This window comes from Rana temporaria, unplaced genomic scaffold (assembly GCF_905171775.1).
Source record: "Rana temporaria unplaced genomic scaffold, aRanTem1.1, whole genome shotgun sequence".
NCBI classification, from domain to species: Eukaryota; Metazoa; Chordata; class Amphibia; order Anura; family Ranidae; genus Rana; species Rana temporaria.
In genome coordinates, this window is record NW_024404838.1 from 1 (window position 1) to 22,269 (window position 22,269).

Sequence of the window (22,269 nt, forward strand, 5' to 3'; positions counted from 1 at the left end):
ACGGCCACATCACCTTGAAAGCGCCCGATCTCGTCTGATCTCGGAGGCTAAGCAGGGTCGGGCCTGGTTAGTACCTGGATGGGAGACCGCCTGGGAATACCAGGTGCTGTAGGCTTTTTTGTTTTGGTGGAGTCTTGAATCTCTTTTTTCCCCCAGTCTTTCTTCCATGCTATCTTCAAGAGAGTTAAGGACAGCCATGGTTATCGCCTACGGCCACATCACCTTGAAAGCGCCCGATCTCGTCTGATCTCGGAGGCTAAGCAGGGTCGGGCCTGGTTAGTACCTGGATGGGAGACCGCCTGGGAATACCAGGTGCTGTAGGCTTTTTGTTTTGGTGGAGTCTTGAATCTCTTTTTTCCCCCAGTCTTTCTTCCATGCTATCTTCAAGAGAGTTAAGGACAGCCATGGTTATCGCCTACGGCCACATCACCTTGAAAGCGCCCGATCTCGTCTGATCTCGGAGGCTAAGCAGGGTCGGGCCTGGTTAGTACCTGGATGGGAGGACCGCCTGGGAATACCAGGTGCTGTAGGCTTTTTTGTTTTGGTGGAGTCTTGAATCTCTTTTTTCCCCAGTCTTTCTTCCATGCTATCTTCAAGAGAGTTAAGGACAGCCATGGTTATCGCCTACGGCCACATCACCTTGAAAGCGCCCGATCTCGTCTGATCTCGGAGGCTAAGCAGGGTCGGGGCCTGGTTAGTACCTGGATGGGAGACCGCCTGGGAATACCAGGTGCTGTAGGCTTTTTTGTTTTGGTGGAGTCTTGAATCTCTTTTTTCCCCCAGTCTTTCTTCCATGCTATCTTCAAGAGAGTTAAGGACAGCCATGGTTATCGCCTACGGCCACATCACCTTGAAAGCGCCCGATCTCGTCTGATCTCGGAGGCTAAGCAGGGTCGGGCCTGGTTAGTACCTGGATGGGAGACCGCCTGGGAATACCAGGTGCTGTAGGCTTTTTTGTTTTGGTGGAGTCTTGAATCTCTTTTTTCCCCCAGTCTTTCTTCCATGCTATCTTCAAGAGAGTTAAGGACAGCCATGGTTATCGCCTACGGCCACATCACCTTGAAAGCGCCCGATCTCGTCTGATCTCGGAGGCTAAGCAGGGTCGGGCCTGGTTAGTACCTGGATGGGAGACCGCCTGGGAATACCAGGTGCTGTAGGCTTTTTTGTTTTGGTGGAGTCTTGAATCTCTTTTTTCCCCCAGTCTTTCTTCCATGCTATCTTCAAGAGAGTTAAGGACAGCCATGGTTATCGCCTACGGCCACATCACCTTGAAAGCGCCCGATCTCGTCTGATCTCGGAGGCTAAGCAGGGTCGGGCCTGGTTAGTACCTGGATGGGAGACCGCCTGGGAATACCAGGTGCTGTAGGCTTTTTTGTTTTGGTGGAGTCTTGAATCTCTTTTTTCCCCCAGTCTTTCTTCCATGCTATCTTCAAGAGAGTTAAGGACAGCCATGGTTATCGCCTACGGCCACATCACCTTGAAAGCGCCCGATCTCGTCTGATCTCGGAGGCTAAGCAGGGTCGGGCCTGGTTAGTACCTGGATGGGAGACCGCCTGGGAATACCAGGTGCTGTAGGCTTTTTTGTTTTGGTGGAGTCTTGAATCTCTTTTTTCCCCCAGTCTTTCTTCCATGCTATCTTCAAGAGAGTTAAGGACAGCCATGGTTATCGCCTACGGCCACATCACCTTGAAAGCGCCCGATCTCGTCTGATCTCGGAGGCTAAGCAGGGTCGGGCCTGGTTAGTACCTGGATGGGAGACCGCCTGGGAATACCAGGTGCTGTAGGCTTTTTTGTTTTGGTGGAGTCTTGAATCTCTTTTTTCCCCCAGTCTTTCTTCCATGCTATCTTCAAGAGAGTTAAGGACAGCCATGGTTATCGCCTACGGCCACATCACCTTGAAAGCGCCCGATCTCGTCTGATCTCGGAGGCTAAGCAGGGTCGGGCCTGGTTAGTACCTGGATGGGAGACCGCCTGGGAATACCAGGTGCTGTAGGCTTTTTTGTTTTGGTGGAGTCTTGAATCTCTTTTTTCCCCCAGTCTTTCTTCCATGCTATCTTCAAGAGAGTTAAGGACAGCCATGGTTATCGCCTACGGCCACATCACCTTGAAAGCGCCCGATCTCGTCTGATCTCGGAGGCTAAGCAGGGTCGGGCCTGGTTAGTACCTGGATGGGAGACCGCCTGGGAATACCAGGTGCTGTAGGCTTTTTTGTTTTGGTGGAGTCTTGAATCTCTTTTTTCCCCCAGTCTTTCTTCCATGCTATCTTCAAGAGAGTTAAGGACAGCCATGGTTATCGCCTACGGCCACATCACCTTGAAAGCGCCCGATCTCGTCTGATCTCGGAGGCTAAGCAGGGTCGGGCCTGGTTAGTACCTGGATGGGAGACCGCCTGGGAATACCAGGTGCTGTAGGCTTTTTTGTTTTGGTGGAGTCTTGAATCTCTTTTTTCCCCCAGTCTTTCTTCCATGCTATCTTCAAGAGAGTTAAGGACAGCCATGGTTATCGCCTACGGCCACATCACCTTGAAAGCGCCCGATCTCGTCTGATCTCGGAGGCTAAGCAGGGTCGGGCCTGGTTAGTACCTGGATGGGAGACCGCCTGGGAATACCAGGTGCTGTAGGCTTTTTTGTTTTGGTGGAGTCTTGAATCTCTTTTTTCCCCCAGTCTTTCTTCCATGCTATCTTCAAGAGAGTTAAGGACAGCCATGGTTATCGCCTACGGCCACATCACCTTGAAAGCGCCCGATCTCGTCTGATCTCGGAGGCTAAGCAGGGTCGGGCCTGGTTAGTACCTGATGGAGACCGCCTGGGAATACCAGGTGCTGTAGGCTTTTTGTTTTGGTGGAGTCTTGAATCTCTTTTTTCCCCCAGTCTTTCTTCCATGCTATCTTCAAGAGAGTTAAGGACAGCCATGGTTATCGCCTACGGCCACATCACCTTGAAAGCGCCCGATCTCGTCTGATCTCGGAGGCTAAGCAGGGTCGGGCCTGGTTAGTACCTGGATGGGAGACCGCCTGGGAATACCAGGTGCTGTAGGCTTTTTTGTTTTGGTGGAGTCTTGAATCTCTTTTTTCCCCCAGTCTTTCTTCCATGCTATCTTCAAGAGAGTTAAGGACAGCCATGGTTATCGCCTACGGCCACATCACCTTGAAAGCGCCCGATCTCGTCTGATCTCGGAGGCTAAGCAGGGTCGGGCCTGGTTAGTACCTGGATGGGAGACCGCCTGGGAATACCAGGTGCTGTAGGCTTTTTTGTTTTGGTGGAGTCTTGAATCTCTTTTTTCCCCCAGTCTTTCTTCCATGCTATCTTCAAGAGAGTTAAGGACAGCCATGGTTATCGCCTATGGCCACATCACCTTGAAAGCGCCCGATCTCGTCTGATCTCGGAGGCTAAGCAGGGTCGGGCCTGGTTAGTACCTGGATGGGAGACCGCCTGGGAATACCAGGTGCTGTAGGCTTTTTTGTTTTGGTGGAGTCTTGAATCTCTTTTTTTCCCCCAGTCTTTCTTCCATGCTATCTTCAAGAGAGTTAAGGACAGCCATGGTTATCGCCTACGGCCACATCACCTTGAAAGCGCCCAATCTCGTCTGATCTCGGAGGCTAAGCAGGGTCGGGCCTGGTTAGTACCTGGATGGGAGACCGCCTGGGAATACCAGGTGCTGTAGGCTTTTTTGTTTTGGTGGAGTCTTGAATCTCTTTTTTCCCCCAGTCTTTCTTCCATGCTATCTTCAAGAGAGTTAAGGACAGCCATGGTTATCGCCTACGGCCACATCACCTTGAAAGCGCCCGATCTCGTCTGATCTCGGAGGCTAAGCAGGGTCGGGCCTGGTTAGTACCTGGATGGGAGACCGCCTGGGAATACCAGGTGCTGTAGGCTTTTTTGTTTTGGTGGAGTCTTGAATCTCTTTTTTCCCCCAGTCTTTCTTCCATGCTATCTTCAAGAGAGTTAAGGACAGCCATGGTTATCGCCTACGGCCACATCACCTTGAAAGCGTCCAATCTCGTCTGATCTCGGAGGCTAAGCAGGGTCGGGCCTGGTTAGTACCTGGATGGGAGACCGCCTGGGAATACCAGGTGCTGTAGGCTTTTTTGTTTTGGTGGAGTCTTGAATCTCTTTTTTCCCCCAGTCTTTCTTCCATGCTATCTTCAAGAGAGTTAAGGACAGCCATGGTTATCGCCTACGGCCACATCACCTTGAAAGCGCCCGATCTCGTCTGATCTCGGAGGCTAAGCAGGGTCGGGCCTGGTTAGTACCTGGATGGGAGACCGCCTGGGAATACCAGGTGCTGTAGGCTTTTTTGTTTTGGTGGAGTCTTGAATCTCTTTTTTCCCCCAGTCTTTCTTCCATGCTATCTTCAAGAGAGTTAAGGACAGCCATGGTTATCGCCTACGGCCACATCACCTTGAAAGCGCCCGATCTCGTCTGATCTCGGAGGCTAAGCAGGGTCGGGCCTGGTTAGTACCTGGATGGGAGACCGCCTGGGAATACCAGGTGCTGTAGGCTTTTTTGTTTTGGTGGAGTCTTGAATCTCTTTTTTCCCCCAGTCTTTCTTCCATGCTATCTTCAAGAGAGTTAAGGACAGCCATGGTTATCGCCTACGGCCACATCACCTTGAAAGCGCCCGATCTCGTCTGATCTCGGAGGCTAAGCAGGGTCGGGCCTGGTTAGTACCTGGATGGGAGACCGCCTGGGAATACCAGGTGCTGTAGGCTTTTTTGTTTTGGTGGAGCCTTGAATCTCTTTTTTCCCCCAGTCTTTCTTCCATGCTATCTTCAAGAGAGTTAAGGACAGCCATGGTTATCGCCTACGGCCACATCACCTTGAAAGCGCCCGATCTCGTCTGATCTCGGAGGCTAAGCAGGGTCGGGCCTGGTTAGTACCTGGATGGGAGACCGCCTGGGAATACCAGGTGCTGTAGGCTTTTTTGTTTTGGTGGAGTCTTGAATCTCTTTTTTCCCCCAGTCTTTCTTCCATGCTATCTTCAAGAGAGTTAAGGACAGCCATGGTTATCGCCTACGGCCACATCACCTTGAAAGCGCCCGATCTCGTCTGATCTCGGAGGCTAAGCAGGGTCGGGCCTGGTTAGTACCTGGATGGGAGACCGCCTGGGAATACCAGGTGCTGTAGGCTTTTTTTGTTTTGGTGGAGTCTTGAATCTCTTTTTTCCCCCAGTCTTTCTTCCATGCTATCTTCAAGAGAGTTAAGGACAGCCATGGTTATCGCCTACGGCCACATCACCTTGAAAGCGCCCGATCTCGTCTGATCTCGGAGGCTAAGCAGGGTCGGGCCTGGTTAGTACCTGGATGGGAGACCGCCTGGGAATACCAGGTGCTGTAGGCTTTTTTGTTTTGGTGGAGTCTTGAATCTCTTTTTTCCCCCAGTCTTTCTTCCATGCTATCTTCAAGAGAGTTAAGGACAGCCATGGTTATCGCCTACGGCCACATCACCTTGAAAAGCGCCCGATCTCGTCTGATCTCGGAGGCTAAGCAGGGTCGGGCCTGGTTAGTACCTGGATGGGAGACCGCCTGGGAATACCAGGTGCTGTAGGCTTTTTTGTTTTGGTGGAGTCTTGAATCTCTTTTTTCCCCCAGTCTTTCTTCCATGCTATCTTCAAGAGAGTTAAGGACAGCCATGGTTATCGCCTACGGCCACATCACCTTGAAAGCGCCCAATCTCGTCTGATCTCGGAGGCTAAGCAGGGTCGGGCCTGGTTAGTACCTGGATGGGAGACCGCCTGGGAATACCAGGTGCTGTAGGCTTTTTTGTTTTGGTGGAGTCTTGAATCTCTTTTTTCCCCCCAGTCTTTCTTCCATGCTATCTTCAAGAGAGTTAAGGACAGCCATGGTTATCGCCTACGGCCACATCACCTTGAAAGCGCCCGATCTCGTCTGATCTCGGAGGCTAAGCAGGGTCGGGCCTGGTTAGTACCTGGATGGGAGACCGCCTGGGAATACCAGGTGCTGTAGGCTTTTTTGTTTTGGTGGAGTCTTGAATCTCTTTTTTCCCCCAGTATTTCTTCCATGCTATCTTCAAGAGAGTTAAGGACAGCCATGGTTATCGCCTACGGCCACATCACCTTGAAAGCGCCCGATCTCGTCTGATCTCGGAGGCTAAGCAGGGTCGGGCCTGGTTAGTACCTGGATGGGAGACCGCCTGGGAATACCAGATGCTGTAGGCTTTTTTGTTTTGGTGGAGTCTTGAATCTCTTTTTTCCCCCAGTCTTTCTTCCATGCTATCTTCAAGAGAGTTAAGGACAGCCATGGTTATCGCCTACGGCCACATCACCTTGAAAGCGCCCGATCTCGTCTGATCTCGGAGGCTAAGCAGGGTCGGGCCTGGTTAGTACCTGGATGGGAGACCGCCTGGGAATACCAGGTGCTGTAGGCTTTTTTGTTTTGGTGGAGTCTTGAATCTCTTTTTTCCCCCAGTCTTTCTTCCATGCTATCTTCAAGAGAGTTAAGGACAGCCATGGTTATCGCCTACGGCCACATCACCTTGAAAGCGCCCGATCTCGTCTGATCTCGGAGGCTAAGCAGGGTCGGGCCTGGTTAGTACCTGGATGGGAGACCGCCTGGGAATACCAGGTGCTGTAGGCTTTTTTGTTTTGGTGGAGTCTTGAATCTCTTTTTTCCCCCAGTCTTTCTTCCATGCTATCTTCAAGAGAGTTAAGGACAGCCATGGTTATCGCCTACGGCCACATCACCTTGAAAGCGCCCGATCTCGTCTGATCTCGGAGGCTAAGCAGGGTCGGGCCTGGTTAGTACCTGGATGGGAGACCGCCTGGGAATACCAGGTGCTGTAGGCTTTTTTGTTTTGGTGGAGTCTTGAATCTCTTTTTTCCCCCAGTCTTTCTTCCATGCTATCTTCAAGAGAGTTAAGGACAGCCATGGTTATCGCCTACGGCCACATCACCTTGAAAGCGCCCGATCTCGTCTGATCTCGGAGGCTAAGCAGGGTCGGGCCTGGTTAGTACCTGGATGGGAGACCGCCTGGGAATACCAGGTGCTGTAGGCTTTTTTGTTTTGGTGGAGTCTTGAATCTCTTTTTTCCCCCAGTCTTTCTTCCATGCTATCTTCAAGAGAGTTAAGGACAGCCATGGTTATCGCCTACGGCCACATCACCTTGAAAGCGCCCGATCTCGTCTGATCTCGGAGGCTAAGCAGGGTCGGGCCTGGTTAGTACCTGGATGGGAGACCGCCTGGGAATACCAGGTGCTGTAGGCTTTTTTGTTTTGGTGGAGTCTTGAATCTCTTTTTTCCCCCAGTCTTTCTTCCATGCTATCTTCAAGAGAGTTAAGGACAGCCATGGTTATCGCCTACGGCCACATCACCTTGAAAGCGCCCGATCTCGTCTGATCTCGGAGGCTAAGCAGGGTCGGGCCTGGTTAGTACCTGGATGGGAGACCGCCTGGGAATACCAGGTGCTGTAGGCTTTTTTGTTTTGGTGGAGTCTTGAATCTCTTTTTTCCCCCAGTCTTTCTTCCATGCTATCTTCAAGAGAGTTAAGGACAGCCATGGTTATCGCCTACGGCCACATCACCTTGAAAGCGCCCGATCTCGTCTGATCTCGGAGGCTAAGCAGGGTCGGGCCTGGTTAGTACCTGGATGGGAGACCGCCTGGGAATACCAGGTGCTGTAGGCTTTTTTGTTTTGGTGGAGTCTTGAATCTCTTTTTTCCCCCAGTCTTTCTTCCATGCTATCTTCAAGAGAGTTAAGGACAGCCATGTAAAAATGTGATACTACAGCGCTAATTAAATATCAAATTATAGAGCATTTAACAAAATTACCAAATAATAAACGCAGCAAAAAAGTAATGTAGGTCAAACAAAAATGGTACAATGTATATATATGTTAATTCGCGCTGAATATTAACTTTAGAAAATGCAAATCGTGCTGATAAGTGATTAAAAAAGAAACTATCAAGTGTCAAATTAATAGGCAAAAACGATACAAGTAAAGTCCAATTGCATAAATATACACCAGTGGTTTTCAATGAAACAACACCCAGATCAGTGTGATGATTGAAGGAAGGTGTGATGTGATCTCAAACAACGTGCTCCTGCTTCACAAGTAGATACGCCTCTTCCACATTAACCACAGCTCATGGAAAACAAAAGAGAGATACTCTCATAGCGCAGCTGAGTGTAAAACAATACAAAGAGGATAAATGGTCTCTAACAATGGCACACTCACGAATCCACCGATTAAAAGCCGCATATAGCAACAATACACCGATCCTTCATTAAGCCGCTCAGCTCATATGATGTTTCCTCTCCTCATTCGAATCCTAGATCGAATCCTAGATCCGTCCCGCTCGTAACTCCTCCCCCACGCGTTACGTCAATAGTCACTTGACTTAGTCATGGGTCACTCCCTGTCCGCTCTACGCTGGTATTATTTATAGTCAGCATAGGAATCAGGCAGAGACGGGATTGGTAGTGAGGGAGTGTTAGACATCTTACATCATTGCAAGCATAAACGAAGGATCATACACTGTTCATTAACATAGTGCATGTAGGCAATTTAATACAAAGAATAATAATTACTATAGTAATTAAAAACATTTAAAAATCCAAGAACATCTTAGTGGCGTTATTAAACTGAGGATATGCTTATATGCATAGCAGCCTCTAGTGGCCACAGTAAATACAGCACTTACAAACTCCAGCACATGCTGCACTACATCAATCAATGAGCAGATATAATTACAATATAAAATATCTATAAAGTACATTAATATATACTATTATAAATAACAACATACCATTTAAAATAAAATATTCTAGAATTAAAATATTTTGTAAAAGGAGGAATATATGTAAAAATAACCAATATATAAAAATATATATATAAAGAATCATCACGTTAAAAAACTAGTACATACTTAATAGTCAGAGATGAAACAATTGAGGTCAAATTCAATATTTAACCCATTGGGCGACAATGATCTCATCTCATGAATCCATTTTGATTCAGTTTGACTCAATGTCCGTACCATGTGGCTCCCCCTCCAATGTGGGTTATATTTAGCGATAGCCCAGAATTTTAATTCTTTGGGATCCCTATGGTGGCACAGGTCAAAGTGTCGTGACACATTATGTTTAGGGAAGCCCTTTTCAATATTTTGCACATGCTCCCTAAGACGTTTCCACAAGGGCCTTTTTGTGCGGCCAATATATTGAAGGGAGCATGAGCATTGTAAAGCATACACTACTCCCTCCGTTCTACATGTTATTAGATCTTTAATTTGGTATTCTTTTTGTGTGACATTGGACACAAAACTGGAGCATTTATGTCCATTGAAATTGGTCTTTTTGCAAGCAAAGCACCTTTTACAAGGAAAGAAACCTTTTCCTTGGAAGAAGGTTAGAGTATTGGATTTGGTGGGAGGATCAGGTATATTCTTTGCCACCAAGTCCCTCAGAGAAGGGGCACGTCTATATATTATTCTGGGCATACTAGGCAGTATACATTGTAGTTGTTTATCAGCCTGTAATATAGACCAATGCCTTTTGAAGATGGTTTCCAGTTGTTTATGTTGTACGTTATAATTTAAAATAATTGGTACTTGATCATCCATAGCTTTATTTTTTATCCTATCTTCTATTAATGTCTCTCTGGGTATTTCTAACACATTTTGGATTTGTGTCTGTATGAAACTGTCGTCGTATCCTTTGTTCACAAACTTTTCCCCAATCATTTTAGCTTGCTCCAAAAAAGTCTGTGAATCGGTACAATTCCTGCGGATTCTAACCAATTGGCCTTTCGGGATGTTTATTAGCCATGGGTCATGGTGGCAGCTATCAACCGGTATATAGCTATTCCGTTCGACCGGTTTGAAATACGTTTTTGTGGTAATCAAATCTGCTTCAAGTGTAATTTCTAAATCCAGAAATTGTATAGTTTTTTCATCGATAGTATATGTAAGTACAATATTTTTCTGGTTTAAATTTAATTTGTTAAAAAATTGGATTAAAGATTCAGTATCACCCCTCCATATAAGAATACAATCATCAATAAATCTCTTGTAGAGTATTAATTGATCCGGTAGGTCCTCGTAGATAGCTGTTTCCTCCCACTCTGCCATGAAGACATTGGCAACACTAGGTGCGTATTTGGCCCCCATGCCAATGCCATTCAATTGCCGATAGTACTTCTGTCTGTGCCAAAAATAGTTGTGTTGTAGGCCGAATGCCAAACATCTTAACACAAACCTATTTTGCTTAGACACAAGTGACCCAAATTTGGTTAGTGCCCATTTTGATGCTTGAATCGCCTCTATATGGTTAATAACCGTGTAGAGCGAGGACACATCGGCAGTTGCTAGTAGATAATTCTCCGATCTATCGACTTTCACAGTGTCCAAAATCTGAATCAGATGTTTCGTGTCCCTTAGGTAGGCCCTTGTTTGTGGGACTAACGGTTGGATGAATTTATCTACATACTGTCCCAATCTGGAATTTATAGATTGGATCCCATTAATAATGGGTCTACCTGGGGGTCTGAGTGGGTCCTTATGGATCTTGGGGATTGTATATATTATGGGTACCCTACAGTTATCTGGGACAAGGTACTTTTGTTCTCTTTTATGTAGTACTCCTTTGTCCCTTCCTCTTTGTATCAGATCGATTAATTCATCCTTGTATTCACAGGTAGGGTTTCCCCTAAGTTTAATATACGTGTTTGAATCTTCTAGTTGACCTTCCAATTCTTCATAATAGTAATCTTTTGAAAGTACCACTATAGCTCCTCCTTTGTCCGCAGGTCTGATAATGACCTGTTTATTTTCCTCAAGTTCCTTGATTCCTTTATGTATACTTTTGGAATCAGGAACTTTTTTAGTTTTAAGTTTCTCCAGGTCTCTAAGTACCAACTTATTGAAAACTTTGACGTGTTCATTATTGTGAACCTGAGGATTAAAAAGAGACTTATTCCTCAATTGGCTATGCTGGACTCTCCCCAAAAGGGTTTGATCCTGTACCCCTTTGATGGGTTGATTCATCATGTATTTTTTGATGTTTAGCTTCCTGGTATATTTTTGTATGTCCACATAGACATCGAATTTGCTTAAATTACGTTTTGGAGCAAACTTGAGTCCTTTATCCAAAGTTAGAAGTTCTGAACGTGTTAGTTCGATACCACTAATATTATAGATGCCTTCCCCTACTATACCCTTCTTCTTTTGGACCTTGTGTCCGCCTCTGCATCCTCTCTTTCGTTGGGGCTTCGCGTATGTGTCATCTGTTCGTATCGTGGAGGAGTTCTGTCGCTCCGGCGATACTCTAAAAAAGAACGTGAATCATTTTCCTCTCTGAGATTGCCCAATGGCTCATATCTATTATGCATTGGGATGGGACTTCTTCTATTCTCATACTGATGATAGTCCCTGGGAGTTGAGCTCCCTTGATGATGTTGTTGGGGCGGTACTCTAGGTTGTTGCTGGGGATAATTATCCCTAATATCCCTAACCTCTTGAGTATGGTATTGGTAATCCTGTTGGTATCCATATTGATACCCCCCCTGCTGATCAGGTCGATTTTGTGGAGGTTTTGGCTGTTTTTGGTTGTTCTTATTTTTCCAAAAAGGTTTTTTTGGGAGATTTGGACCTTGGTTTTTGATTATTCTTATTCCCCCACCAGGGTTTGGGGGTCCTGGGTTCATTATGGTCACTTCTTGATGATCTTGCTTGGTTATTCGGATAATAACCATTTGGATTATCCCTATAAGATCTGCCATAATCACCTCCATTATTGCCAGTGGGTTCAGGAGATCTATATCTCATCTCTCTCCTGGGGGATATTATCCGTACCTCCCTCTCTGGGGAGGACGAAACTGAACCCCTATTTCCATCCTTAAGGTTGATTTGCCATTTGAAGGTTTGGTGCTGTTGATAATCATTAGTATCCCTAAGGTATTTTCTTTTTTTGCGCTGTTTAATCTCAAGATCCTTTTGCTCCAATACTTTATTTAATTGGGCAGTGAGCGTTATAAATGAAGGGCTATCCTTATGACCATCTAAAAACACCTTGCAATCAGCAATTTGTTTATTGATCGTAGCAATTTTTCTTTGTTTCCGTTTGATTAAAAATTGCAATACTTCAATCCCTTTTTCATTAAAAAACTTATACCATTCTTCTATTGAATCTGGGTCAAGGAGACCATCATTTATTGGTACATCCCATCTAAGTCTCCGGGGTACAATACCCTCTTTAATGTATTGTTCATGGGTGGTTACATCCCACCATACGCTAACCTTCTTTTCCATTAAATGGCCAAACTTTCTAAAAGTGGTGTCAAGATCACCCACTTCAGAAACAGGTTTGGTGGTGAATACATCCGGGACGGATCTAGGATTCGATCTAGGATTCGAATGAGGAGAGGAAACATCATATGAGCTGAGCGGCTTAATGAAGGATCGGTGTATTGTTGCTATATGCGGCTTTTAATCGGTGGATTCGTGAGTGTGCCATTGTTAGAGACCATTTATCCTCTTTGTATTGTTTTACACTCAGCTGCGCTATGAGAGTATCTCTCTTTTGTTTTCCATGAGCTGTGGTTAATGTGGAAGAGGCGTATCTACTTGTGAAGCAGGAGCACGTTGTTTGAGATCACATCACACCTTCCTTCAATCATCACACTGATCTGGGTGTTGTTTCATTGAAAACCACTGGTGTATATTTATGCAATTGGACTTTACTTGTATCGTTTTTGCCTATTAATTTGACACTTGATAGTTTCTTTTTTAATCACTTATCAGCACGATTTGCATTTTCTAAAGTTAATATTCAGCGCGAATTAACATATATATACATTGTACCATTTTTGTTTGACCTACATTACTTTTTTGCTGCGTTTATTATTTGGTAATTTTGTTAAATGCTCTATAATTTGATATTTAATTAGCGCTGTAGTATCACATTTTTACATTTTTTTCACTGGTCACCTATCACTACTTAGCAGCAATTATGGATATATTCAAATTTATGGAAAATCGCACAGTTGATTTAAAAGATGTATTCACCACCAAACCTGTTTCTGAAGTGGGTGATCTTGACACCACTTTTAGAAAGTTTGGCCATTTAATGGAAAAGAAGGTTAGCGTATGGTGGGATGTAACCACCCATGAACAATACATTAAAGAGGGTATTGTACCCCGGAGACTTAGATGGGATGTACCAATAAATGATGGTCTCCTTGACCCAGATTCAATAGAAGAATGGTATAAGTTTTTTAATGAAAAAGGGATTGAAGTATTGCAATTTTTAATCAAACGGAAACAAAGAAAAATTGCTACGATCAATAAACAAATTGCTGATTGCAAGGTGTTTTTAGATGGTCATAAGGATAGCCCTTCATTTATAACGCTCACTGCCCAATTAAATAAAGTATTGGAGCAAAAGGATCTTGAGATTAAACAGCGCAAAAAAAGAAAATACCTTAGGGATACTAATGATTATCAACAGCACCAAACCTTCAAATGGCAAATCAACCTTAAGGATGGAAATAGGGGTTCAGTTTCGTCCTCCCCAGAGAGGGAGGTACGGATAATATCCCCCAGGAGAGAGATGAGATATAGATCTCCTGAACCCACTGGCAATAATGGAGGTGATTATGGCAGATCTTATAGGGATAATCCAAATGGTTATTATCCGAATAACCAAGCAAGATCATCAAGAAGTGACCATAATGAACCCAGGACCCCCAAACCCTGGTGGGGGAATAAGAATAATCAAAAACCAAGGTCCAAATCTCCCAAAAAACCTTTTTGGAAAAATAAGAACAACCAAAAACAGCCAAAACCTCCACAAAATCGACCTGATCAGCAGGGGGGGTATCAATATGGATACCAACAGGATTACCAATACCATACTCAAGAGGTTAGGGATATTAGGGATAATTATCCCCAGCAACAACCTAGAGTACCGCCCCAACAACATCATCAAGGGAGCTCAACTCCCAGGGACTATCATCAGTATGAGAATAGAAGAAGTCCCATCCCAATGCATAATAGATATGAGCCATTGGGCAATCTCAGAGAGGAAAATGATTCACGTTCTTTTTTAGAGTATCGCCGGAGCGACAGAACTCCTCCACGATACGAACAGATGACACATACGCGAAGCCCCAACGAAAGAGAGGATGCAGAGGCGGACACAAGGTCCAAAAGAAGAAGGGTATAGTAGGGGAAGGCATCTATAATATTAGTGGTATCGAACTAACACGTTCAGAACTTCTAACTTTGGATAAAGGACTCAAGTTTGCTCCAAAACGTAATTTAAGCAAATTCGATGTCTATGTGGACATACAAAAATATACCAGGAAGCTAAACATCAAAAAATACATGATGAATCAACCCATCAAAGGGGTACAGGATCAAACCCTTTTGGGGAGAGTCCAGCATAGCCAATTGAGGAATAAGTCTCTTTTTAATCCTCAGGTTCACAATAATACATACTAGGGGGAGTACAACTGGGGGGGTCTGTAGTGGAGAAAGATCTGGGGGTTTTAGTTGATCATAAGCTCAATAATGGCATGCAATGCCAAGCTGCGGTTTCCAAAGCGAGCAAAGTCCTTTCTTGTATTAAGAGAGGTATGGACTCCAGAGACAGAGATATAATTTTGCCCCTGTACAAATCATTAGTAAGACCTCATCTGGAATATGCAGTTCAGTTTTGGGCACCAGTTCTCAAAAAGGATATAGGAGAACTGGAGAAAGTGCAGAGAAGAGCAACCAAATTGATAAGAGGCATGGAGGAGCTCAGCTATGAGGAAAGATTAGAGGAACTAGATTTATTCACTCTTGAGAAGAGGAGAATAAGGGGGGATATGATCAACATGTACAAATATATAAGAGGTCCATACAGTGAACTTGGTGTTGAGTTATTCACTTTACGGTCATCACTGAGGACAAGGGGGCACTCTTTACGTCTAGAGGAAAAGAGATTTCACCTCCAAATACGGAAAGGTTTTTTCACAGTAAGAGCTGTGAAAATGTGGAACAGACTCCCTCCAGAGGTGGTTCTGGCCAGATCAGTAGATTGCTTTAAGAAAGGTCTGGATTCTTTCCTAAATGTACAGAATATAACTGAGTACTAAGATTTGTAGGTAAAGTTGATCCAGGGTAAATCCGATTGCCTCTCGGGGGATCAGGAAGGAATTTTTTCCCCTGCTGTAGCAAATTGGATCATGCTCCGCTGGGGTTTTTTGCCTTCCTCTGGATCAACTGTGGGTATGAAGTTGGGTGTATAGGATTTTACTGTGTTTTTTTATTTTGTTTTTTGTGGTTGAACTGGATGGACTTGTGTCTTTTTTCAACCTGACTAACTATGTAACTATGTATAATGAACACGTCGAAGTTTTCAATAAGTTGGTACTTAGAGACCTGGAGAAACTTAAAACTAAAAAAGTTCCTGATTCCAAAAGTATACATAAAGGAATCAAGGAACTTGAGGAAAATAAACAGGTCATTATCAGACCTGCGGACAAAGGAGGAGCTATAGTGGTACTTTCAAAAGATTACTATTATGAAGAATTGGAAGGTCAACTAGAAGATTCAAACACGTATATTAAACTTAGGGGAAACCCTACCTGTGAATACAAGGATGAATTAATCGATCTGATACAAAGAGGAAGGGACAAAGGAGTACTACATAAAAGAGAACAAAAGTACCTTGTCCCAGATAACTGTAGGGTACCCATAATATATACAATCCCCAAGATCCATAAGGACCCACTCAGACCCCCAGGTAGACCCATTATTAATGGGATCCAATCTATAAATTCCAGATTGGGACAGTATGTAGATAAATTCATCCAACCGTTAGTCCCACAAACAAGGGCCTACCTAAGGGACACGAAACATCTGATTCAGATTTTGGACACTGTGAAAGTCGATAGATCGGAGAATTATCTACTAGCAACTGCCGATGTGTCCTCGCTCTACACGGTTATTAACCATATAGAGGCGATTCAAGCATCAAAATGGGCACTAACCAAATTTGGGTCACTTGTGTCTAAGCAAAATAGGTTTGTGTTAAGATGTTTGGCATTCGGCCTACAACACAACTATTTTTGGCACAGACAGAAGTACTATCGGCAATTGAATGGCATTGGCATGGGGGCCAAATACGCACCTAGTGTTGCCAATGTCTTCATGGCAGAGTGGGAGGAAACAGCTATCTACGAGGACCTACCGGATCAATTAATACTCTACAAGAGATTTATTGATGATTGTATTCTTATATGGAGGGGTGATACTGAATCTTTAATCCAATTTTTTAACAAATTAAATTTAAACCAGAAAAATATTGTACTTACATATACTATCGATGAAAAAACTATACAATTTCTGGATTTAGAAATTACACTTGAAGCAGATTTGATTACCACAAAAACGTATTTCAAACCGGTCGAACGGAATAGCTATATACCGGTTGATAGCTGCCACCATGACCCATGGCTAATAAACATCCCGAAAGGCCAATTGGTTAGAATCCGCAGGAATTGTACCGATTCACAGACTTTTTTGGAGCAAGCTAAAATGATTGGGGAAAAGTTTGTGAACAAAGGATACGACGACAGTTTCATACAGACACAAATCCAAAATGTGTTAGAAATACCCAGAGAGACATTAATAGAAGATAGGATAAAAAATAAAGCTATGGATGATCAAGTACCAATTATTTTAAATTATAACGTACAACATAAACAACTGGAAACCATCTTCAAAAGGCATTGGTCTATATTACAGGCTGATAAACAACTACAATGTATACTGCCTAGTATGCCCAGAATAATATATAGACGTGCCCCTTCTCTGAGGGACTTGGTGGCAAAGAATATACCTGATCCTCCCACCAAATCCAATACTCTAACCTTCTTCCAAGGAAAAGGTTTCTTTCCTTGTAAAAGGTGCTTTGCTTGCAAAAAGACCAATTTCAATGGACATAAATGCTCCAGTTTTGTGTCCAATGTCACACAAAAAGAATACCAAATTAAAGATCTAATAACATGTAGAACGGAGGGAGTAGTGTATGCTTTACAATGCTCATGCTCCCTTCAATATATTGGCCGCACAAAAAGGCCCTTGTGGAAACGTCTTAGGGAGCATGTGCAAAATATTGAAAAGGGCTTCCCTAAACATAATGTGTCACGACACTTTGACCTGTGCCACCATAGGGATCCCAAAGAATTAAAATTCTGGGCTATCGCTAAATATAACCCACATTGGAGGGGGAGCCACATGGTACGGACATTGAGTCAAACTGAATCAAAATGGATTCATGAGATGAGATCATTGTCGCCCAATGGGTTAAATATTGAATTTGACCTCAATTGTTTCATCTCTGACTATTAAGTATGTACTAGTTTTTTAACGTGATGATTCTTTATATATATATTTTTATATATTGGTTATTTTTACATATATTCCTCCTTTTACAAAATATTTTAATTCTAGAATATTTTATTTTAAATGGTATGTTGTTATTTATAATAGTATATATTAATGTACTTTATAGATATTTTATATTGTAATTATATCTGCTCATTGATTGATGTAGTGCAGCATGTGCTGGAGTTTGTAAGTGCTGTATTTACTGTGGCCACTAGAGGCTGCTATGCATATAAGCATATCCTCAGTTTAATAACGCCACTAAGATGTTCTTGGATTTTTAAATGTTTTTAATTACTATAGTAATTATTATTCTTTGTATTAAATTGCCTACATGCACTATGTTAATGAACAGTGTATGATCCTTCGTTTATGCTTGCAATGATGTAAGATGTCTAACACTCCCTCACTACCAATCCCGTCTCTGCCTGATTCCTATGCTGACTATAAATAATACCAGCGTAGAGCGGACAGGGAGTGACCCATGACTAAGTCAAGTGACTATTGACGTAACGCGTGGGGGAGGAGTTACGAGCGGGACGGATCTAGGATTCGATCTAGGATTCGAATGAGGAGAGGAAACATCATATGAGCTGAGCGGCTTAATGAAGGATCGGTGTATTGTTGCTATATGCGGCTTTTAATCGGTGGATTCGTGAGTGTGCCATTGTTAGAGACCATTTATCCTCTTTGTATTGCTTTACACTCAGCTGCGCTATGAGAGTATCTCTCTTTTGTTTTCCATGAGCTGTGGTTAATGTGGAAGAGGCGTATCTACTTGTGAAGCAGGAGCACGTTGTTTGAGATCACATCACACCTTCCTTCAATCATCACACTGATCTGGGTGTTGTTTCATTGAAAACCACTGGTGTATATTTATGCAATTGGACTTTACTTGTATCGTTTTTGCCTATTAATTTGACACTTGATAGTTTCTTTTTTAATCACTTATCAGCACGATTTGCATTTTCTAAAGTTAATATTCAGCGCGAATTAACATATATATAAGGACAGCCATGGTTATCGCCTACGGCCACATCACCTTGAAAGCGCCCAATCTCGTCTGATCTCGGAGGCTAAGCAGGGTCGGGCCTGGTTAGTACCTGGATGGGAGACCGCCTGGGAATACCAGGTGCTGTAGGCTTTTTTGTTTTGGTGGAGTCTTGAATCTCTTTTTTCCCCCAGTCTTTCTTCCATGCTATCTTCAAGAGAGTTAAGGACAGCCATGGTTATCGCCTACGGCCACATCACCTTGAAAGCGCCCGATCTCGTCTGATCTCGGAGGCTAAGCAGGGTCGGGCCTGGTTAGTACCTGGATGGGAGACCGCCTGGGAATACCAGGTGCTGTAGGCTTTTTTGTTTTGGTGGAGTCTTGAATCTCTTTTTTCCCCCAGTCTTTCTTCCATGCTATCTTCAAGAGAGTTAAGGACAGCCATGGTTATCGCCTATTGCCACATCACCTTGAAAGCGCCCGATCTCGTCTGATCTCGGAGGCTAAGCAGGGTCGGGCCTGGTTAGTACCTGGATGGGAGACCGCCTGGGAATACCAGGTGCTGTAGGCTTTTTTGTTTTGGTGGAGTCTTGAATCTCTTTTTTCCCCCAGTCTTTCTTCCATGCTATCTTCAAGAGAGTTAAGGACAGCCATGGTTATCGCCTACGGCCACATCACCTTGAAAGCGCCCGATCTCGTCTGATCTCGGAGGCTAAGCAGGGTCGGGCCTGGTTAGTACCTGGATGGGAGACCGCCTGGGAATACCAGGTGCTGTAGGCTTTTTTGTTTTGGTGGAGTCTTGAATCTCTTTTTTCCCCCAGTCTTTCTTCCATGCTATCTTCAAGAGAGTTAAGGACAGCCATGGTTATCGCCTACGGCCACATCACCTTGAAAGCGCCCGATCTCGTCTGATCTCGGAGGCTAAGCAGGGTCGGGCCTGGTTAGTACCTGGATGGGAGACCGCCTGGGAATACCAGGTGCTGTAGGCTTTTTTGTTTTGGTGGAGTCTTGAATCTCTTTTTTCCCCCAGTCTTTCTTCCATGCTATCTTCAAGAGAGTTAAGGACAGCCATGGTTATCGCCTACGGCCACATCACCTTGAAAGCGCCCGATCTCGTCTGATCTCGGAGGCTAAGCAGGGTCGGGCCTGGTTAGTACCTGGATGGGAGACCGCCTGGGAATACCAGGTGCTGTAGGCTTTTTTGTTTTGGTGGAGTCTTGAATCTCTTTTTTCCCCCAGTCTTTCTTCCATGCTATCTTCAAGAGAGTTAAGGACAGCCATGGTTATCGCCTACGGCCACATCACCTTGAAAGCGCCCGATCTCGTCTGATCTCGGAGGCTAAGCAGGGTCGGGCCTGGTTAGTACCTGGATGGGAGACCGCCTGGGAATACCAGGTGCTGTAGGCTTTTTTGTTTTGGTGGAGTCTTGAATCTCTTTTTTCCCCCAGTCTTTCTTCCATGCTATCTTCAAGAGAGTTAAGGACAGCCATGGTTATCACCTACGGCCACATCACCTTGAAAGCGCCCGATCTCGTCTGATCTCGGAGGCTAAGCAGGGTCGGGCCTGGTTAGTACCTGGATGGGAGACCGCCTGGGAATACCAGGTGCTGTAGGCTTTTTTGTTTTGGTGGAGTCTTGAATCTCTTTTTTCCCCCAGTCTTTCTTCCATGCTATCTTCAAGAGAGTTAAGGACAGCCATGGTTATCGCCTACGGCCACATCACCTTGAAAGCGCCCGATCTCGTCTGATCTCGGAGGCTAAGCAGGGTCGGGCCTGGTTAGTACCTGGATGGGAGACCGCCTGGGAATACCAGGTGCTGTAGGCTTTTTTGTTTTGGTGGAGTCTTGAATCTCTTTTTTCCCCCAGTCTTTCTTCCATGCTATCTTCAAGAGAGTTAAGGACAGCCATGGTTATCGCCTACGGCCACATCACCTTGAAAGCGCCCGATCTCGTCTGATCTCGGAGGCTAAGCAGGGTCGGGCCTGGTTAGTACCTGGATGGGAGACCGCCTGGGAATACCAGGTGCTGTAGGCTTTTTTGTTTTGGTGGAGTCTTGAATCTCTTTTTTCCCCCAGTCTTTCTTCCATGCTATCTTCAAGAGAGTTAAGGACAGCCATGGTTATCGCCTACGGCCACATCGCCTTGAAAGCGCCCGATCTCGTCTGATCTCGGAGGCTAAGCAGGGTCGGGCCTGGTTAGTACCTGGATGGGAGACCGCCTGGGAATACCAGGTGCTGTAGGCTTTTTTGTTTTGGTGGAGTCTTGAATCTCTTTTTTCCCCCAGTCTTTCTTCCATGCTATCTTCAAGAGAGTTAAGGACAGCCATGGTTACCGCCTACGGCCACATCACCTTGAAAGCGCCCGATCTCGTCTGATCTCGGAGGCTAAGCAGGGTCGGGCCTGGTTAGTACCTGGATGGGAGACCGCCTGGGAATACCAGGTGCTGTAGGCTTTTTTGTTTTGGTGGAGTCTTGAATCTCTTTTTTCCCCCAGTCTTTCTTCCATGCTATCTTCAAGAGAGTTAAGGACAGCCATGGTTATCGCCTACGGCCACATCACCTTGAAAGCGCCCGATCTCGTCTGATCTCGGAGGCTAAGCAGGGTCGGGCCTGGTTAGTACCTGGATGGGAGACCGCCTGGGAATACCAGGTGCTGTAGGCTTTTTTGTTTTGGTGGAGTCTTGAATCTCTTTTTTCCCCCAGTCTTTCTTCCATGCTATCTTCAAGAGAGTTAAGGACAGCCATGGTTATCGCCTACGGCCACATCACCTTGAAAGCGCCCGATCTCGTCTGATCTCGGAGGCTAAGCAGGGTCGGGCCTGGTTAGTACCTGGATGGGAGACCGCCTGGGAATACCAGGTGCTGTAGGCTTTTTTGTTTTGGTGGAGTCTTGAATCTCTTTTTTCCCCCAGTCTTTCTTCCATGCTATCTTCAAGAGAGTTAAGGACAGCCATGGTTATCACCTACGGCCACATCACCTTGAAAGCGCCCGATCTCGTCTGATCTCGGAGGCTAAGCAGGGTCGGGCCTGGTTAGTACCTGGATGGGAGACCGCCTGGGAATACCAGGTGCTGTAGGCTTTTTTGTTTTGGTGGAGTCTTGAATCTCTTTTTTCCCCCAGTCTTTCTTCCATGCTATCTTCAAGAGAGTTAAGGACAGCCATGGTTATCGCCTACGGCCACATCACCTTGAAAGCGCCCGATCTCGTCTGATCTCGGAGGCTAAGCAGGGTCGGGCCTGGTTAGTACCTGGATGGGAGACCGCCTGGGAATACCAGGTGCTGTAGGCTTTTTTGTTTTGGTGGAGTCTTGAATCTCTTTTTTCCCCCAGTCTTTCTTCCATGCTATCTTCAAGAGAGTTAAGGACAGCCATGGTTATCGCCTACGGCCACATCACCTTGAAAGCGCCCGATCTCGTCTGATCTCGGAGGCTAAGCAGGGTCGGGCCTGGTTAGTACCTGGATGGGAGACCGCCTGGGAATACCAGGTGCTGTAGGCTTTTTTGTTTTGGTGGAGTCTTGAATCTCTTTTTTCCCCCAGTCTTTCTTCCATGCTATCTTCAAGAGAGTTAAGGACAGCCATGGTTATCGCCTACGGCCACATCACCTTGAAAGCGCCCGATCTCGTCTGATCTCGGAGGCTAAGCAGGGTCGGGCCTGGTTAGTACCTGGATGGGAGACCGCCTGGGAATACCAGGTGCTGTAGGCTTTTTTGTTTTGGTGGAGTCTTGAATCTCTTTTTTCCCCCAGTCTTTCTTCCATGCTATCTTCAAGAGAGTTAAGGACAGCCAAGGTTATCGCCTACGGCCACATCGCCTTGAAAGCGCCCGATCTCGTCTGATCTCGGAGGCTAAGCAGGGTCGGGCCTGGTTAGTACCTGGATGGGAGACC

General features: G+C 45.2%; 53 non-coding genes and 2 pseudogenes across 53 annotated transcripts; all 55 read left to right on the plus strand.

Annotated features, from left to right (window-relative positions):
- Positions 1-115, plus strand: LOC120924144 (annotated as a pseudogene; the record flags this gene model as incomplete).
- A 90-nt stretch (positions 116-205) lies between these two features.
- Positions 206-324, plus strand: LOC120924139. The gene has a single exon (XR_005746286.1). It is a non-coding gene; the product is annotated as a 5S ribosomal RNA (ribosomal RNA).
- An 89-nt stretch (positions 325-413) lies between these two features.
- On the plus strand, positions 414-533 carry LOC120924141. The gene has a single exon (XR_005746288.1). It is a non-coding gene; the product is annotated as a 5S ribosomal RNA (ribosomal RNA).
- Positions 534-622: 89 nt separating this feature from the next.
- On the plus strand, positions 623-742 carry LOC120924190. The gene has a single exon (XR_005746332.1). It is a non-coding gene; the product is annotated as a 5S ribosomal RNA (ribosomal RNA).
- Positions 743-832: 90 nt separating this feature from the next.
- LOC120924155 lies at positions 833-951 on the plus strand. Its single transcript, XR_005746300.1, has one exon. It is a non-coding gene; the product is annotated as a 5S ribosomal RNA (ribosomal RNA).
- A 90-nt stretch (positions 952-1,041) lies between these two features.
- On the plus strand, positions 1,042-1,160 carry LOC120924168. Its single transcript, XR_005746311.1, has one exon. It is a non-coding gene; the product is annotated as a 5S ribosomal RNA (ribosomal RNA).
- Positions 1,161-1,250: 90 nt separating this feature from the next.
- On the plus strand, positions 1,251-1,369 carry LOC120924179. Its single transcript, XR_005746322.1, has one exon. It is a non-coding gene; the product is annotated as a 5S ribosomal RNA (ribosomal RNA).
- Positions 1,370-1,459: 90 nt separating this feature from the next.
- Positions 1,460-1,578, plus strand: LOC120924191. The gene has a single exon (XR_005746333.1). It is a non-coding gene; the product is annotated as a 5S ribosomal RNA (ribosomal RNA).
- A 90-nt stretch (positions 1,579-1,668) lies between these two features.
- Positions 1,669-1,787, plus strand: LOC120924145. The gene has a single exon (XR_005746290.1). It is a non-coding gene; the product is annotated as a 5S ribosomal RNA (ribosomal RNA).
- A 90-nt stretch (positions 1,788-1,877) lies between these two features.
- On the plus strand, positions 1,878-1,996 carry LOC120924146. The gene has a single exon (XR_005746291.1). It is a non-coding gene; the product is annotated as a 5S ribosomal RNA (ribosomal RNA).
- Positions 1,997-2,086: 90 nt separating this feature from the next.
- Positions 2,087-2,205, plus strand: LOC120924147. Its single transcript, XR_005746292.1, has one exon. It is a non-coding gene; the product is annotated as a 5S ribosomal RNA (ribosomal RNA).
- Positions 2,206-2,295: 90 nt separating this feature from the next.
- On the plus strand, positions 2,296-2,414 carry LOC120924148. Its single transcript, XR_005746293.1, has one exon. It is a non-coding gene; the product is annotated as a 5S ribosomal RNA (ribosomal RNA).
- Positions 2,415-2,504: 90 nt separating this feature from the next.
- On the plus strand, positions 2,505-2,623 carry LOC120924149. Its single transcript, XR_005746294.1, has one exon. It is a non-coding gene; the product is annotated as a 5S ribosomal RNA (ribosomal RNA).
- Positions 2,624-2,713: 90 nt separating this feature from the next.
- Positions 2,714-2,830, plus strand: LOC120924143 (annotated as a pseudogene).
- An 89-nt stretch (positions 2,831-2,919) lies between these two features.
- LOC120924150 lies at positions 2,920-3,038 on the plus strand. The gene has a single exon (XR_005746295.1). It is a non-coding gene; the product is annotated as a 5S ribosomal RNA (ribosomal RNA).
- A 90-nt stretch (positions 3,039-3,128) lies between these two features.
- On the plus strand, positions 3,129-3,247 carry LOC120924151. Its single transcript, XR_005746296.1, has one exon. It is a non-coding gene; the product is annotated as a 5S ribosomal RNA (ribosomal RNA).
- A 90-nt stretch (positions 3,248-3,337) lies between these two features.
- On the plus strand, positions 3,338-3,456 carry LOC120924186. The gene has a single exon (XR_005746329.1). It is a non-coding gene; the product is annotated as a 5S ribosomal RNA (ribosomal RNA).
- A 91-nt stretch (positions 3,457-3,547) lies between these two features.
- Positions 3,548-3,666, plus strand: LOC120924195. The gene has a single exon (XR_005746337.1). It is a non-coding gene; the product is annotated as a 5S ribosomal RNA (ribosomal RNA).
- A 90-nt stretch (positions 3,667-3,756) lies between these two features.
- LOC120924152 lies at positions 3,757-3,875 on the plus strand. Its single transcript, XR_005746297.1, has one exon. It is a non-coding gene; the product is annotated as a 5S ribosomal RNA (ribosomal RNA).
- Positions 3,876-3,965: 90 nt separating this feature from the next.
- LOC120924142 lies at positions 3,966-4,084 on the plus strand. The gene has a single exon (XR_005746289.1). It is a non-coding gene; the product is annotated as a 5S ribosomal RNA (ribosomal RNA).
- A 90-nt stretch (positions 4,085-4,174) lies between these two features.
- On the plus strand, positions 4,175-4,293 carry LOC120924153. The gene has a single exon (XR_005746298.1). It is a non-coding gene; the product is annotated as a 5S ribosomal RNA (ribosomal RNA).
- Positions 4,294-4,383: 90 nt separating this feature from the next.
- LOC120924154 lies at positions 4,384-4,502 on the plus strand. The gene has a single exon (XR_005746299.1). It is a non-coding gene; the product is annotated as a 5S ribosomal RNA (ribosomal RNA).
- A 90-nt stretch (positions 4,503-4,592) lies between these two features.
- On the plus strand, positions 4,593-4,711 carry LOC120924157. The gene has a single exon (XR_005746301.1). It is a non-coding gene; the product is annotated as a 5S ribosomal RNA (ribosomal RNA).
- Positions 4,712-4,801: 90 nt separating this feature from the next.
- LOC120924158 lies at positions 4,802-4,920 on the plus strand. Its single transcript, XR_005746302.1, has one exon. It is a non-coding gene; the product is annotated as a 5S ribosomal RNA (ribosomal RNA).
- A 90-nt stretch (positions 4,921-5,010) lies between these two features.
- On the plus strand, positions 5,011-5,129 carry LOC120924159. The gene has a single exon (XR_005746303.1). It is a non-coding gene; the product is annotated as a 5S ribosomal RNA (ribosomal RNA).
- A 91-nt stretch (positions 5,130-5,220) lies between these two features.
- Positions 5,221-5,339, plus strand: LOC120924160. The gene has a single exon (XR_005746304.1). It is a non-coding gene; the product is annotated as a 5S ribosomal RNA (ribosomal RNA).
- Positions 5,340-5,429: 90 nt separating this feature from the next.
- On the plus strand, positions 5,430-5,549 carry LOC120924193. The gene has a single exon (XR_005746335.1). It is a non-coding gene; the product is annotated as a 5S ribosomal RNA (ribosomal RNA).
- Positions 5,550-5,639: 90 nt separating this feature from the next.
- On the plus strand, positions 5,640-5,758 carry LOC120924196. The gene has a single exon (XR_005746338.1). It is a non-coding gene; the product is annotated as a 5S ribosomal RNA (ribosomal RNA).
- Positions 5,759-5,849: 91 nt separating this feature from the next.
- LOC120924161 lies at positions 5,850-5,968 on the plus strand. Its single transcript, XR_005746305.1, has one exon. It is a non-coding gene; the product is annotated as a 5S ribosomal RNA (ribosomal RNA).
- Positions 5,969-6,058: 90 nt separating this feature from the next.
- LOC120924194 lies at positions 6,059-6,177 on the plus strand. Its single transcript, XR_005746336.1, has one exon. It is a non-coding gene; the product is annotated as a 5S ribosomal RNA (ribosomal RNA).
- Positions 6,178-6,267: 90 nt separating this feature from the next.
- Positions 6,268-6,386, plus strand: LOC120924163. Its single transcript, XR_005746306.1, has one exon. It is a non-coding gene; the product is annotated as a 5S ribosomal RNA (ribosomal RNA).
- A 90-nt stretch (positions 6,387-6,476) lies between these two features.
- On the plus strand, positions 6,477-6,595 carry LOC120924164. Its single transcript, XR_005746307.1, has one exon. It is a non-coding gene; the product is annotated as a 5S ribosomal RNA (ribosomal RNA).
- Positions 6,596-6,685: 90 nt separating this feature from the next.
- On the plus strand, positions 6,686-6,804 carry LOC120924165. The gene has a single exon (XR_005746308.1). It is a non-coding gene; the product is annotated as a 5S ribosomal RNA (ribosomal RNA).
- A 90-nt stretch (positions 6,805-6,894) lies between these two features.
- LOC120924166 lies at positions 6,895-7,013 on the plus strand. The gene has a single exon (XR_005746309.1). It is a non-coding gene; the product is annotated as a 5S ribosomal RNA (ribosomal RNA).
- A 90-nt stretch (positions 7,014-7,103) lies between these two features.
- Positions 7,104-7,222, plus strand: LOC120924167. Its single transcript, XR_005746310.1, has one exon. It is a non-coding gene; the product is annotated as a 5S ribosomal RNA (ribosomal RNA).
- A 90-nt stretch (positions 7,223-7,312) lies between these two features.
- Positions 7,313-7,431, plus strand: LOC120924169. The gene has a single exon (XR_005746312.1). It is a non-coding gene; the product is annotated as a 5S ribosomal RNA (ribosomal RNA).
- A 90-nt stretch (positions 7,432-7,521) lies between these two features.
- LOC120924170 lies at positions 7,522-7,640 on the plus strand. The gene has a single exon (XR_005746313.1). It is a non-coding gene; the product is annotated as a 5S ribosomal RNA (ribosomal RNA).
- Positions 7,641-18,415: 10,775 nt separating this feature from the next.
- On the plus strand, positions 18,416-18,534 carry LOC120924140. Its single transcript, XR_005746287.1, has one exon. It is a non-coding gene; the product is annotated as a 5S ribosomal RNA (ribosomal RNA).
- Positions 18,535-18,624: 90 nt separating this feature from the next.
- LOC120924171 lies at positions 18,625-18,743 on the plus strand. Its single transcript, XR_005746314.1, has one exon. It is a non-coding gene; the product is annotated as a 5S ribosomal RNA (ribosomal RNA).
- A 90-nt stretch (positions 18,744-18,833) lies between these two features.
- Positions 18,834-18,952, plus strand: LOC120924192. Its single transcript, XR_005746334.1, has one exon. It is a non-coding gene; the product is annotated as a 5S ribosomal RNA (ribosomal RNA).
- A 90-nt stretch (positions 18,953-19,042) lies between these two features.
- On the plus strand, positions 19,043-19,161 carry LOC120924172. Its single transcript, XR_005746315.1, has one exon. It is a non-coding gene; the product is annotated as a 5S ribosomal RNA (ribosomal RNA).
- Positions 19,162-19,251: 90 nt separating this feature from the next.
- On the plus strand, positions 19,252-19,370 carry LOC120924173. Its single transcript, XR_005746316.1, has one exon. It is a non-coding gene; the product is annotated as a 5S ribosomal RNA (ribosomal RNA).
- Positions 19,371-19,460: 90 nt separating this feature from the next.
- Positions 19,461-19,579, plus strand: LOC120924174. Its single transcript, XR_005746317.1, has one exon. It is a non-coding gene; the product is annotated as a 5S ribosomal RNA (ribosomal RNA).
- A 90-nt stretch (positions 19,580-19,669) lies between these two features.
- LOC120924175 lies at positions 19,670-19,788 on the plus strand. The gene has a single exon (XR_005746318.1). It is a non-coding gene; the product is annotated as a 5S ribosomal RNA (ribosomal RNA).
- A 90-nt stretch (positions 19,789-19,878) lies between these two features.
- On the plus strand, positions 19,879-19,997 carry LOC120924187. The gene has a single exon (XR_005746330.1). It is a non-coding gene; the product is annotated as a 5S ribosomal RNA (ribosomal RNA).
- Positions 19,998-20,087: 90 nt separating this feature from the next.
- LOC120924176 lies at positions 20,088-20,206 on the plus strand. The gene has a single exon (XR_005746319.1). It is a non-coding gene; the product is annotated as a 5S ribosomal RNA (ribosomal RNA).
- Positions 20,207-20,296: 90 nt separating this feature from the next.
- Positions 20,297-20,415, plus strand: LOC120924177. Its single transcript, XR_005746320.1, has one exon. It is a non-coding gene; the product is annotated as a 5S ribosomal RNA (ribosomal RNA).
- Positions 20,416-20,505: 90 nt separating this feature from the next.
- On the plus strand, positions 20,506-20,624 carry LOC120924185. The gene has a single exon (XR_005746328.1). It is a non-coding gene; the product is annotated as a 5S ribosomal RNA (ribosomal RNA).
- Positions 20,625-20,714: 90 nt separating this feature from the next.
- Positions 20,715-20,833, plus strand: LOC120924178. The gene has a single exon (XR_005746321.1). It is a non-coding gene; the product is annotated as a 5S ribosomal RNA (ribosomal RNA).
- A 90-nt stretch (positions 20,834-20,923) lies between these two features.
- On the plus strand, positions 20,924-21,042 carry LOC120924180. Its single transcript, XR_005746323.1, has one exon. It is a non-coding gene; the product is annotated as a 5S ribosomal RNA (ribosomal RNA).
- Positions 21,043-21,132: 90 nt separating this feature from the next.
- Positions 21,133-21,251, plus strand: LOC120924181. The gene has a single exon (XR_005746324.1). It is a non-coding gene; the product is annotated as a 5S ribosomal RNA (ribosomal RNA).
- Positions 21,252-21,341: 90 nt separating this feature from the next.
- Positions 21,342-21,460, plus strand: LOC120924189. Its single transcript, XR_005746331.1, has one exon. It is a non-coding gene; the product is annotated as a 5S ribosomal RNA (ribosomal RNA).
- A 90-nt stretch (positions 21,461-21,550) lies between these two features.
- On the plus strand, positions 21,551-21,669 carry LOC120924182. Its single transcript, XR_005746325.1, has one exon. It is a non-coding gene; the product is annotated as a 5S ribosomal RNA (ribosomal RNA).
- A 90-nt stretch (positions 21,670-21,759) lies between these two features.
- On the plus strand, positions 21,760-21,878 carry LOC120924183. Its single transcript, XR_005746326.1, has one exon. It is a non-coding gene; the product is annotated as a 5S ribosomal RNA (ribosomal RNA).
- A 90-nt stretch (positions 21,879-21,968) lies between these two features.
- On the plus strand, positions 21,969-22,087 carry LOC120924184. The gene has a single exon (XR_005746327.1). It is a non-coding gene; the product is annotated as a 5S ribosomal RNA (ribosomal RNA).
- The last annotated feature ends 182 nt before the right edge of the window (positions 22,088-22,269 follow it).